General features: G+C 41.6%; 1 protein-coding gene across 1 annotated transcript in view; it reads left to right on the top strand.

Moving 5' to 3' along the window:
• mafk (v-maf avian musculoaponeurotic fibrosarcoma oncogene homolog K) overlaps nt 1-14,417 on the top strand; it is a 36,380-nt gene that overhangs the window by 6,631 nt on the left and 15,332 nt on the right. Inside the window, exon 2 of the mRNA XM_073060984.1 lies at nt 1,409-1,544. The gene's annotated coding sequence lies outside the window, so the exon portion shown is untranslated. The remainder of the gene's footprint in view (nt 1-1,408; nt 1,545-14,417) is intronic.

The following is a 14,417-nucleotide window of genomic DNA, read 5'->3' as shown; positions in this document are numbered from 1 at the left end:
GCGTTTTGAATTTTCTCTCCATTTAGAAAATAGTCCACACTTTTATTTCTTTTCCAAAGTGCATGACCATACACTTCCCAACACGGCATTCCATCTACCATTTCTTTGCCAAATCTCTTAATCCAAGTCCCTCTGTAGCCTCCCTACTTCCTCAAAACGACCTGCCCCTCCACCTATCTTCATATCGCCTGCAATCTTTGCAACAAAACCATCAATTCCATCATTCAAATCATTGACATATAAAGTAAAAAGAATTGGTCTCAACACAGATCACTATGAAACACCACTAGTCACCAGTAGCCAACCAGAAAATGCTCCATTTATTCCCACTCTTAGACTCCTGAAATCAGCCACTGCTTTATCCATGCTGGTATCTTTCCATTAATGCCAGGGGCTCCTAACTTGTAAAGCTGCCTTATGTGCGGCACCTTGTCAAAGACCTTTGGAAAATCCAAGTTCACAACATCCACTTTGTCCTTTGTCTATCCTGCTTGTTATTTCTTCGAAGAATTCCAAAGATTTGTCAGGCAAGATTTTCATTTAAGGAAACTGTGCTGACTCTTTCCTATTTTATCATGTGCCTCCAAGTCCCCTGAAACTACATCCTTAACAATCGGCTCCAACGTCTTCCCAACCACCGAGGTCGGACTAACTGGCCCACAGTTTCCTTTCTTCTGCTTCTCTTCCTTCTTGAAGAGTGAAGTGACATCTACCAGAAACCATTCTTCCAGATTCTTCCAGTCTTCCAGAAACCATTCCAGAATCTAGTGATTCTTGAAAGATCATTATTAATCTTAGCCTTTCTGAAGTCCACAATCAGTTCTTTGGTCATACTGATACTGAGTGTAAGGTTGTTGCTGCGACACCACTCATCTTGCTGATATATCTCGTTCCCGTATGCCCTCTCCTCACCATCTGAAATTCTGGCAACAATAGTTGTGTCATCAGCAAATTTATAGATGGTATTTGGGCTGTGCCTAGACGCAGTCATTGGGTATAGAGAGAGTAGAGCAGTAGGCAAAGCACACATCCTGAGGTGAGGTAAGTTATACTACAGTGTATAATGACTTCTTGCAGACAATTCTACTATTTTATTCCCTCTTGTAATTATCTTAATTTTACATTAAACACAATTATATAAATATATAATAGCAATAAATGTACAACTTTCGTAGTGTTCTCAGCTGTTGCAGTATTTAGTAAAATTTCAGCATTATGTATAATTAAATTGTAAAACATTATGCACAGTTCATCTATAGTATTGCATGTTACACATTATGGATTTGCATATTGAACACTACTATCTACTTCGGATTAAGGATTAACGATTTATATAGCATATAACATTTAGCACAGTTCTGATAATATTCCGTTGCTTGCACTATCCTGCCTTTCCCGCCGCTTGTAGGAAAACAGTGACGTCACCGGAATTTTCATGAATGAAATCACGTGGATAAACAGCGACTGACGTCAGAGCTGGTTCCCGGAACTGGTGACCCTGTCGGCTGGTCAAGCGCGCACCGCTGGATGCGTGTTACAGCGAGGTAGGGGAATGGCAGGGAGGAGGTGAGGGATAGGAGAGGGTCTGAGAGGAAGGGTAAGGTGGGTGGGAGGGACTGTAGAGGTGGGGCGTAGGATGTGGAGGGAAAGTGGGTTGTGCGGTGGGATGAGGCGGAAGGTGATGGGATTATGGGCTGGACGTTGCGGGGGGATGCAGCGTGGGTTGAACTGGATCGGGAGTAGAGTGTACATGGGGATGGGAAAGAGGTGAAGTGACAATTAAACGTTGTTGATGCTAGGAATGGGATGGAGAAGCAGAAAATGCTTGGGGGACAAAATGGGTCTTTTTGCATTATGGAAAATGGGAATCCTTCAGAAATAAATCCTTAAATATACACAGAATTTTCAGTTCCTGGCACTGATGGGCCAGTGTGCATTTCCATCATCTGTGTTGTACATACATACTAGTTACTTGGGCAGTGTATTATGTGTTCCACGATTCCCAATAAATTTCTACATTGCGCTGAAGACAGCACAAATTCACAGAGGTACCTGCGGTAACACCTGATCTGCAGCAACCGTGGTCTCGCAACTTCAGTGACCCGGATTTAATGCTGACTCTTGATGCTGTCTATATGGATAGAGTTTGTACACTGTCCCTGTCACCGTGGGTTTCCATTGGTTAGTCCAGTTTTCTCCTACATCCGAAAGGTGTGTGGGTTGTTAGACTAATTAGCCACTGTGAGCTGCTTCTCGCTAAGGTTGATGGTTGGATCGGTGGGAATCTGGGGAGAGTAGATTCCAGGAGAAATTGGGTTGCTGTGTGGTATGAGAAACCATAGTACCTCAGATCAATGTCTGTTCATCACTCCTTCAGCTCTGACAGAAGTGATCAACCTGAAATGTTGATTTTGGTTTTCTTTCCACTGTTACTGCTGGACCTGAGTGCTTTCATTTTATAGACAAGTGGAATTGTTTATTTAAATTATTGATATCAGTGTACTTTACAAGATATTACTTCAGTAACAGTTCAAAACTGTGAGTGACCCTTAATTTATTTTGTCCAGCTTGTTACCACCAGAAATTGTCTGAAGTTCCGCACTGTTCCTCCAACATGCCCACATGAATTGCCAATATGCTGGGCTGGGTAGAAAGGGAACAGATACCAGGAAATCATAGAAGTCAGATGCCAAATCTGAGTATTGGAATTTGGAGAGGCAAAGTCCAGCAGGTGATATCACCTTACTCTACGTCAGCATAAGGTGTTCGTGTACTTGGAGGCACGTGAGAAAATAGGCCTAAGCTAGCATGGTTTTCTGAAGGGAAATTCTTGCCTGACAAATCTGCTGGAATTCCTTGAGGAAATAACAGGCAGGATAGATGAAGGAGAGTCAGTGGATCTTATTTACGCTGTTGACGAGGTGCCACACCTGGGGCTGCTGAACAGGATGAGAGCCCACGGTTAGACATTTAAGATAGCAGCATGGATAGAAGATTGTCTGACTGGGAGGAGGCAGAGGAGAATAAAGGGGACCTTTTCTGGTTGGCTGCTGGTGACTAGTGGTGTTAAGTCTGCTACTTTTCACGTTATATGTTAATAATGTGGATGATGGAACTGGTGGTTTTGTGGCTGAGTTTCTGGACAATATGAAGATAGATGAGTGGGCAGGTAGTGTAAAGGAAGCAGAAGGGGCCTCTTTGAGGCAGATGAGGCCTGTACAAAACGGACAGGTTGCACTTGAATCCGAGCGGACCAATATTCTCGCAGGAAGGTTTACTAGAGCTGTTGGAGCGGTTTAAATAATATGGTGGGGGGATGGGAGCTCAGGGTCAGCCAGCAGGTTTACAAGTACTTGATTGTAACATGATTGTAAGGAAGGACAAGCAAATGATTGGGTACAAATACAGAGAGAGCAAAGAGTTAAGTTGTACTACAGTGGCAAATTTCAAAAGGACAAAGAATGTAGGACTGAAGTTGTCAGATTTCTGATGAAAGATGGAATAAAATTCTTAAACAGGTTAATAAATCATCTTTCTGTGCTCGTCATTCTCTTCTACAATTTAAAGTGGTTCATAGAGCTTACATTTCTAAACAGAAGCTGTCCAGTTTTTATCCGAATGTTTCTCCACTTTGTAATAAATGCAACTCTGCTGATGCCTCTTTAATTCATATGTTTTGGTTTTGCCCTAAAATTGAAAAGTTTTGGCGGGAAGTATTCCATACCTTCTCACAACTTTTTAGGGTCCAATTTGACCCAAATCCCCTTACTGCCTTGTTTGGTATTATTGCAAATGAAGATATAACTTTAAATATTCCTAACCTACAGGTTTTAGATTTTACCCCTCTTTTAGCAAGAAGAGCAATCTTGCTTAAATGGAAGGAGTCTACCCCTCCTACACATCTTCAATGGCTATGTGATATTATGTCTTATTTAAATTTAGAAAAGATCTGCTGCTCAGTCTTAAATTTGAAACAATCTTTTTATGATATATGGGGACCTTTCCTAAATTACTTTTCCAATTTATAAAGTTTAACAGTGCACAGACTTTTATGTATATTTCTATCTTCTCTTCTTAAGCGAATATGTTTTTTTCCCTAATTATCCATTATCATCCATCAGCTTTTTTCATTGGTAGTTGGGGGTTGACTTGTTTTATATAAAAAATTTCTTTTATGATGTATGACCTATCTTTAAATTTTTGACTACAGAGTGGTATACCTTTATGTGATATGCAATAACATTTTGATCAATTTTATTACAATATATGAATGTACACAATTTATGTTGAGATGTATCTATGTGTTGCATTCTGTAAATCTTGTTTTTTCTTCTGAATAAAAATACTGTAAAAGAAAAAAAAGGACTGAAGTTGCTGTATATAAATGCATGTAGCATTCAGAATAAAGCGGCGTAATTAGAGATTGGTTGGTATGTTGTTGCGGGTGTCACTGAGTCGTGGCTGAAAGAGGGCCATAGTTGGGAGCTTAACATCAAAGGATATACCTTGTATCGACAGGACAGGCAGGAGGGCATAGGTGGTGGTGTGGCTCTGTTGGTAAGAGATGGAATTACATCTTTAGAAAGAGGTGACATAGGGTCAGAGAATGTTGAAGCTTCATGGGTTGAGTTCAGAAATTGCAAGGGTATAAACACCCATTATGGGCATCATATATAGGCCTCCTAATAGTAGCCAAGATGTGGAATTGAAATTGCAAAGGGAGCTGGAATAAAGGTAATGAGACAATTGTAATGGGAACTTCAATAAACAAGGGGATTGGGAAAATCAGGTTGGTGTAGAATCGCAAGAGAGGGAATTTGTTGGATGCCTACAAGATGGCTTTCAGAGCAGCTTGTGCTTGAGCCTGCTCAGGGAAAAGCTACCTTACACTGGGTGTTGTGTAATAACCCAGATCTTATTAATCATCTGAATGTAATGGAGTTTAAGGTAGGAAAATGTGTGGGAATTTTGATGATAGGGAAGCCTTTAAAATTTAACAAAAAGCAGCTTAAAAAAAGCTTTAAGAAGGGAAAAATTGAAATATGAGGGCAAACTAGCCCATGATATAAAGCAGGATACTATAAGTTTTTTCAGTTATATAAAGTGTAAAAGGGAGGTGAGAGTTGATGTTGGACCACTGGAAAATGTTGCTGGTGAGGTAGTAATAGGGGACAAAGAAATGGCAGATGAACTTAATGGGTACTTTGCATCAGTCTTCATTGTGGAAGACACTAACAGTGTGCCAGAGGTTCGTGAGTGTCAGGGAGCAGGAGTGAGTGCCATTCCTGTTACAAAAGAAAGCGTGTCAGGGAAGCTCAAAGGTCTCAATGTGGACAAGTCACCTGGTGAATCAAGTCACTTGACTCTGGCGTGGTCCCAGGGGATTAGGAAATTGCAAATGTCACTCCACTCTTTAAGAAGGCAGGAAGGCAAAAGAAAGGAAGTTTCAGGCCAGTTTGCCTAACTTCAGTGGTTGGGAAAGTGTTGGAGTCTATTATTAAGGATGAGGATTTGAGGTACTTGGAGACAAATGATAAAATATGTCAAAGTCAGCATGGTTTCTGTAAAGGGAAATCTTGCCTGTCACATCTGTTAGAGTTCTTTGAGGAAGTAACAACTATGGTGGCAAAAGGAGAGGTAGTGGATGTCATTTACTGTGGATTTTCAGAAGGCACTTGATAAGGTGCCACACATGAGGCTGCTTAACAAGATAACAGACAGGAGGCAGCGAGTGGGAATAAAGGGGGCCTTTTCTGATTGGCTGCCAGTGACTAGTGGTGTTCCTCAGGGGTCAGTATTGGGACAGTTACTTTTCATATTGTTAATGATTTGGATAATGGAATTGATGACTTTGTGGAAAGTTTGCGAATCATACAAAGGTAGGTGGAGGAGTAGGCAGTGCTGAGCAAACAATGCAATTGCTGCAGGACTCAGACAAATTGGAGGAATGGGCAAAAAAGTGGTAGATGGAAAATTCCAGTGAAATGCATGATCATGCATTTTGGTAAAAGGAACAATAATATGGACTATTATCTAAATGGGGAGAAGGTTCAAACATCAGGAGTGCAGAGGGTCTTTGGAGTTCTCGTGCAAAACTCATAGTCAGTTAATTTACAGGTTGAGTCTGTGGTAAAGAAGGCAAACGCGATATTCGCATTTATTTCAAGGGGAATAGAATATAAAAGCTAGGAGATAATGCTGACCCTTTATAAGACACTAATCAGTTCTGAGCCCCATATCTCAGAAACCATGTGTTGTCATTGGAGAGAGTCCAGAGAAGGTTCATGAGGATGATTTCAGGAATGAAGGGGTTAACATCTGAGGAGCGTTTGGCAGCTTTGGGCCTGTACTCATTGGAATTTAGAAGAATGTGTGGGGATCTCATTGAAACCTACCAAATGTTGAATGTACTGGATAAGGTGGATGTGGTGAAGGTGTTTCCTATGGTGGGGGTATCCAGAACCAGAGGGTACCTTCAAAATTGAGGGCAACCTTTTAGACAGAGGTAAGGAGGAATTTTTTTAGCTAGAGAATAGTAAATCTGTGGAATGCTCTGCCAAAGACTGAGGTGGAGGCTAAGTCCAAGGGTATATTTAAGGTGGAAGTTGATTGTTTCCTGATCGGTCAGGGCATCAACAGATATGGCGAGAAGGCTGGTTTATGGGGTTGAGTGGGATCTGGGATCAGCCATGATGGAATGGCGGAGCAGACTCAATGAGCTGAATGGCTTAATTCTGCTCCTATGTCTTATGGTCTTAGGAGAACGGGCAAAGAAGTGGCTGATTGAGTACAGTGTAGAGAAGTATATGGTCATGCACTTCAGTAAAAGGAATAAAAGCACAAACTAGTTTGTAAATGGAGAGTCAATTCAGAAATTCAGAAGTTCAAGGTGACTCGGGAGTCCTAGTGCAGGATTCCCTAAGGCTAGCTTACTGGTTGAGTCTGGTGAGGAAGGAAAATGCAGTGTTAGCATTCATTTCAAGAGGAGTAGATGATAAAAACAAGGACGTAAAGTTGAGGCTTTACAAGGTATTATTTAGATCACATTTGCAGTATTGTTAGCAGTTTTGGGCCTCTTGTCTAAAAAAGGATGCTGGCCGTGAGAATGGTACTGAGAAGGAAAGGTTTAACATAAAGAGCGTTTGATTGTACTCACTGGAGTTTAGAATAATGAGCAGGGGTCTCATTGAAATTTACAGAGTATTGAAAGGCCTACATAGAGTGGATGGGGAGAGGTTGTTTCCAATAGTGGGAGAGCCTAGGACCAGAGGACAGCCTCAGAGTAGAAGGATGTCCTTTTAGAACAGAGATGAGGTAGAATTTCTTTAGCCAGAGGGTGGTGAATCCGTGGAATTCATTGCCAAAGATGTCGGTGGAGGCCAAGCCATTGGATTTATTCAAAGTAGTGATTGATGTTCTTGATTAATAAGGGTGTCAAAGGTTACAGGGAGAATTCAGGATACTGGGGTTGAGGGGGAAATGAATCAGCCATGATGAAACAGCGGAACAGACTTGATGGGCCAAATGGCCTAATTCTGCTCCTATGTCTTATGGTTATGCTACTTACTAACCCATCTATTTTGTGCCATCACCAAATATGGCTACTGTACACTCAGCTCCTTCCTCCGTAATTACATTATTATAAATACTCAACCGTGTTTTGAGTTAGTTAGCCAATCCACAGTACATACAACGCATTTCCCCAAATTCAGGGCTCTCAACATGTGCTGTGACCTTGTTTGTGGCACTTGTTAGATTGCACCAACAGGTTTTCTGTCATATTGACAACCTTCATCTCCGACCCATCATAGTTGCTGACTTGTTTTCTCCGGGCTCTGCTCCTTCTCTACAGCTTGGACCACAGTTCTCACTTTTCCAGTTTTGACTGAAGATCATTGCAATATTAACTCTGTTTCTTCCTCCACAGATACCATCTGACCTGATCAGTGTCTCCAGCATTTTACATTCATTTCAGATCTCCAGCAACTCCAGTTTCATTGCTTTTTCATTTCAGAAAGACAAATAAATCAAGCCATGAAGACTACACATTCTAGGGGCTTAGATGTGTTAAGAGGGTATGAAAAGATTTATTGAAAAGTAAATCTTTCACACAACATGAACATTGTTCTGTGGATGGGGATGGGCACTTGTATTTCTTTGAAGAGATCAATTTCCCTTCCTTATCTCTACTTGGGGATTCAGGGCAAATGACCAACAATTTAGATAGAATTCCAGAGTTTGAAAGTATTGAATTCTATTCAATTTTAACTGTTATTCAATCATACATGAATACTCATGAATACAGTGAAATGTGAAAGTGTTCCTCCAGGGCCAAGGTGCAAAACACGATACCAATAGTCACACACAGCACAAAGCACACGGAGCATATTCAGGATAGCAAGCACATGTGAGACAAAGGTGGTCAAATATCCACAAGGATATAGTGGGCAGAAGAGCCTGTACTGTGTTGTAGGTTTTCTGTGTTTCTAAGGACATATTTGGAGAAGCATTTGGATCTGAGGATGGCTGAGCCAGAAACGGCTCCAGTGATAGAGATAATCTGAAATCAAAACAACACTGAAACTACTCCAGCAGACCAGGCAGCTTTTGTTACGGGAGAAAGACAGCTAACATTTCATTGTTAACAATAATAGGCAATTAAGTAATTAAATATCAAGCCTGTATTGGAACTAGGCACTCCTAGGAAACAAACATATCATGAAACAGAGACATACTATGTGGAAGCAGGCCCTTCGGCCTGCCGACCGTCGCATTGTCTACACTAATGCCATTTTATTCTGCCCGTTTTAACTTTAACTTTAACTCTTACCGCTTACATTTTCCCCAAAGATCACACAAGTTGCACTCCAATCTCCTGATATTGGACTAAAGTTCTGACACAAGCTGGTTACCTAGGATTGTCAAATTCGACTTCATGTTGAGTCTGAGGGTTGTACCTCACGTAGATGGAAACTATGTTCTTCTGAAGCCTACACTGGGCGCTGTTGGAACAGCAGAAGGGTCAAAGATAGGCTGGGTTGTGGCATCTTGTTGAAGCTGGTAATGTTAGAGAGGATGATGCATTGAATATGGAGGCTGTAGGATGGAAAGTAAGAACGAATCTTTACTGTGGGTATGAAGAGACATGAAAGTAAAAAATGTGAAAAATGGAAATTTGTATTAGTGGCTGCGGCTGGATATTGTTACTCGTGAGGACTGAGCAAATGAGCTAGGGACAAGGGTCAGTGTTTCACTAGATGCTATGGAAAACTGATGATAAACAGGAGGAAGTCTGCAGATGCTGGAAATCCAGAGCAACACACACAAAATGCCAGGGAAATTCAGCAGGCCAGGCAGTATCTATATAAACAAAAAAACAGTTGACATTTCTGTCCAAACCCCCTCTTCAGGACTGAGATGGAAGGGGGAAGGTGCAAGAATAAAAAGGTGGGGGGAGGGGAAGGAGACTAGCTGGAACATGATAGGTGAAGCCAGATGAGTAGGAAAGATAAAGGGCTGGAGAAGAAGGGGAGAGTGGACCATAGGAGAAATGGAAGGAGAAGGGGACGCAGGGGGAGGTGACAGGCAGCCCTGAAGAAGAGCCTTGGCCCAAAACGTTTATTAATTTCAGGCCGAGACCCTTCAGGACCGCCTGTCTCCTCCCGCTGGGTCTCCTCTTTCCCACCCACTTGGCTTCACCTGTCAGCAACTATGATGGGTTGGAGATGAAGGTTGTGAATCCAACAGAAAAACTGTTGGTACAATCTAACAAGTGCCACATACAAGGTTACAACACATGTAAGAGCCCTGAATTTGGAGAAGTGTACTGTGGATTGGCTAACTAATTCAAAACACAGTTGTGATAAATGAGTCATTTTTGGACTGATAACCAGTAGGATGCGGCAGGAGTCAGTGTTGGGCCCTTGAGTATTTATAATAATGTAATTACGGAGGAAGGAGCTGAGTGTACAGTAGCCATATTTGGTGATGGCACAAAATAGATGGGTTAGTAAGTAGCATAACCATAAGACATAGGAGCAGAATTAGGCCATTTGGCCCATCAAGTCTGTTCCGCTGTTTCATCATGGCTGATTCATTTCCCCCTCGACCCCAGTATCCTGAATTCTCCCTGTAACCTTTAACACCCTTATTAATCAAGAACCTATCAATCACTACTTTGAATATATTCAATGGCTTGGCCTCCACCGACATCTTTGGCAATGAATTCCACAGATTCACCACCCTCTGGCTAAAGAAATTCTACCTCATCTCTGTTCTAAAAGGACATCCTTCTATTCTGAGGCTGTCCTCTGGTCCTAGGCTCTCCCACTATTGGAAACAACCTCTCCCCGTCTGCTCTATGTAGGCCTTTCAATATTCTGTAAGTTTCAATGAGACCCCTGCTCATTATTCTAAACTCCAGTGAGTGCAATCAAATGCTCTTTATGTTAAACCTTTCCTTCACAGGATCATTCTCATAAACCTCCTCCAGACACTCTCCAATGCCAGCCCATCCCTTTTTAGATAAGGGACCCAAAACTGCTGTCAATACTGCAAATATATCTGACTAGTGCGTTATAAAGCCTCAATGTTACACCCTTGCTCTTATATTTAAGTCCTCTTGAAATGAATGCTAACATTGCATTTTCCTTCCTCACCACAGACTCAACCAACAAGCTAGCCTTAGGGAATCCTGCACTAGGACTCCCAAGTACCTTGCACTTCTGAATTTCTGAACTTTCTCCCCGTTTAGAAAATAGTCTGTGCTTTTTTTTCCTTTTACCATGACCATACACTTCTCTACACTGTCCTCAATCAGCCACTTCTTTGCCCATTCTCCTAATCTGTCTAAGTCCTTCTGCAAACTCTCTGCTTCCTTTACACTACCTGTTCCTCCACCTATCTTCTTATCTTCCACAAACTTGTCCACTAAGCCATCAATTCCATCATCCAAATCATTGACATATAATGTGAAAAGTAACAGACTTAACACCACATCCTGTGAAACATCACTAGTCACCAGCAGCCCCTTTATTCTCACTCTTTGCCTCTGCCAGTCAGCCAATCCTCTATCCATGCTGCTACCTTTCATGTAATACCATGGGCTCTTATCTTGTTAACAGCCTCATGTGTGGCACCTTGTCAATGGCCTTCTGAAATTCCAAGTAAACAACATCTACTGACTCTCCTTTGTCTATCTTACCTATTACTTCCTCAAAGAATTCCAACAGATTTGTCAGGAAAGAGTTCCCCTTGCTGGCTTTGGCCTATTTTATTGCGTGCCTCCCTGAAACCTTATCCTTGTTAATGAACTGTAACATCTTCCTAACCACTGAAGTCAGGTTGACAGGTCTATAATTTCCTGTCATTTGCCTCCCTCCCCCCCGCCCCCCACTTTCTAAAGAGTGGAATATGCAATATTCCAGTCTTATGGAGCCACTCCAGATTCTAGTGATTCTTGAAAGATCACGATCAATGCCTGCACAATCTCTTCAGCCACCTCTTTTAGAACCCTGGGGTGTAGTCCAGGTGACTCCAGACTTCTCAGTTTCCCCAGCATCTTCTCCTTTCTAATAGTGACTATATTCACTTCTGGCACCTGATACTCTGAAATTTCTGGCATGCTGCTGGTGTCTTCCAGAGTGAAGACTGATGCAAAGTACATCCACCATTTCCTTCTTTCTCCATTGTTACCCCTCCTGCGTCATTTTCCAGCTGTCCGATGTCCACTCTTGTCTCTCTTTTACTCTTTATATCTGAAAGTCCTCTTTTATATTATTGGTTAAATTACCTTCATATTTAATCTTTTCTCTCCTTATTGCTTTTTTAGTTGTGTAATATTGGTTTTTATTATTAGTTAAATGTTAGTACCAAAAAATCTGGGATTTGTTTTTGTTTTTATTTGCGTGAAATAAGCCCTTCTGGCTCTCGGAGCTGCACCGCCTGCAGTCCCCGAGTTAACCCTAGCTTAATTCTGTGACAATTTATAATGACCAATTCCCTACTAACTGGTACATCTTTGTGGGAAGAAGCGAGCACCCGGAGGAAACCCACGCATTTGATGGGGAGGATGTACAAACTCCTTACAGAGAATGCTGGGTTTGAACACGAAACTCCAACATATAGAGCTGTAATAGCGTCACTCTAACCACTACGCCTCGGGGATGGGGTAGATGGTAGGCCAAGTGCACAAACGAAGGGTTAAACTGCAAGTACAGCAAGTAATGTGGGCAGGCTAAAGCGATGTTAACCTTCATTGATGGAGTGTATAGATTGTGATGCAACTTTACAGAATGCCAGTGTGACTCTTGAGCATTGTATACAGTTTTGGTTTCAATATTTTAAAAAATATATAATTGCACTGGAGGTAGTGCAGATAATGCTCACTTGGTGGAATTTTAGAGTGAAGTGGTTGATATACGATGAGAGATTGAGGAGGTAGGTAGCACCTTACTATTTTAAGTATTTGAGAACAAGAGGTGATTTTATTGAAGCATACCAGAGAGCGTTTGACGGGTTGGGTGTGGAGAGAATATCTCCCAATCAGGATACCATATTTAGGAGAGGAATTTCTTCTCAGAAGGTCATGGCTCATTTGAATTGTCAGCCCGACAGAGATGCTCAAGTGCTGTATATTCAAGTATATCAAGAGTATATTCAAGATGAGAATGACAGATCAAATGTACAAAGAACATGAAGTGGTGATGGTGTGGAGTTGTACAGCAAAGAAACAGGTCTCCGGTTCCCTTGGCGACCGCGCCCAGGTTGTATTCAATTCCCTGCCTGTTTCTATGTTGACCGTCTCTCTAGCGAGGACTGTCCTACGCATTGCTGAGGTGATTGGAGTGAAGGGTGGGAACGCTGAGTGCTCGAATCAGAGATGATTCGAAAGATAAAAAAAGAATATTTGAGGGCTTGACAGGGTAGAAACGGTTGATGTTTCCCTTTCTGGGTTATCTAGAGCCAGGGGTTATGGTCTCAAAATAAAGGCCATTTGGGACCACTGAGTTCTTTAACTGTGGGTTTTAATCTTTGGAATTCTCTACCCAACAGGTCTCTTGAGTTTCAAGATAGAAACTGATGGATATTTGTGATTTAAGGGAATCGAGGGGTGTGGAGTTAGCTTATCTTTTACCTTCTATATCACTGACTGATGGAGCAGGCAGAGAAGCTGAGTGATCTGTTCCTACTTCTGTTTATTATACTGTTCTATACTGTACACATTGGTGGGAGCCATCATCCATGAGTAAGCAATTCTGCATGTACTTGGCTCAACTTTTGTCTCTGAAAGGCAGCTAGGATGCTAATGAAGGTGGCCTTGCCAGTGACATTTATATCTGGAAATTTATTAATGAGAAAGAAAACCTTGGTTAGCAAGTTTAAATTTCAAAGTACATTTCTGTCACCACATAAAACCCTGAGATTCATTTTCTTGTGGGCATTCACAGTAAATACAAGAAACACAATAGAATCAATGAAAGGCCACATCCAACAGGATGGACAAACAACCAGTGTGCAATAGACAACAAATTGTGCAAATACAAAAAGAAAGAATGTAAATTAATAATAATAAACAAATAAGCAATAAATATCGAGAACATGAGATGAAGTGTCTTTGGAAGTGAGTCCATAGGTTGTGGGAACAGTTCAGTGATTGGCTAGTGATGTTATCCCCTCTGGTTCAAGAGCTTGAAGGTTGAACGGTAATAGCTGTTCTTAAACCTGGGGTGTGGGTACTGAGACTGCTGAACCTTCTTCCTGATGGCAGCAGCAAGAACAGAACAAGCCCAGATGGTGGGGATCCCTGATGATGGAGGCTGCTTTCCCGTGACAATGCACCGTGTAGATGTGCTCAATGGTGGAGAGATGGTCTGGGATGCAGCCAGTACTTTTGGTAGGCATTTCTGTTTAAGGGCATTGGTATTACCATAAAGGGCGTGATTTGACCAGTCAATATACTCTCCACCACACATCTGTAGAAGTTTGTCAAAATTTTAGATGACATGCCAAATCTTGGAACCTTCCAAGAGTGTAAAGATGCTGCTGTGCTTTCTTTGTAATGACGTTTATGTGCTGGATCCAGGACAGATCCTCTGAATGATAACATTCTCTTACTCCTCCAAGATCTGGTTAACCTTTGGAGGGATAAAAAACAATCCAAAGGCTAGCTCAGATTTGGTAAAGATAAGCATTTGCTGCATTTAATTTTTTTTATTAATTAGAGTCAAACTTGTGGGTCTTTTGTGAAGGGCTGTTCAATAAGTTAGTTCCTACAGTAGTGTGTGGCAGGTAATTGCTGTGGTAAATTAGGTTTGTTATTGAAAGACAGATTTTGCATTTATGTAGTGTTTTTCATAAACTTGGCATGTGTCTGACACTGCATTGCAAATGAGGTACGACTGATTTGAAGTTGCATG

Source organism: Hemitrygon akajei, chromosome 11 (assembly GCF_048418815.1).
Source record: "Hemitrygon akajei chromosome 11, sHemAka1.3, whole genome shotgun sequence".
Lineage (NCBI taxonomy): Eukaryota > Metazoa > Chordata > Chondrichthyes > Myliobatiformes > Dasyatidae > Hemitrygon > Hemitrygon akajei.
Note: the sequence above shows the minus strand (reverse complement) of the source record. Positions and strands in the feature narration are given on the sequence as shown.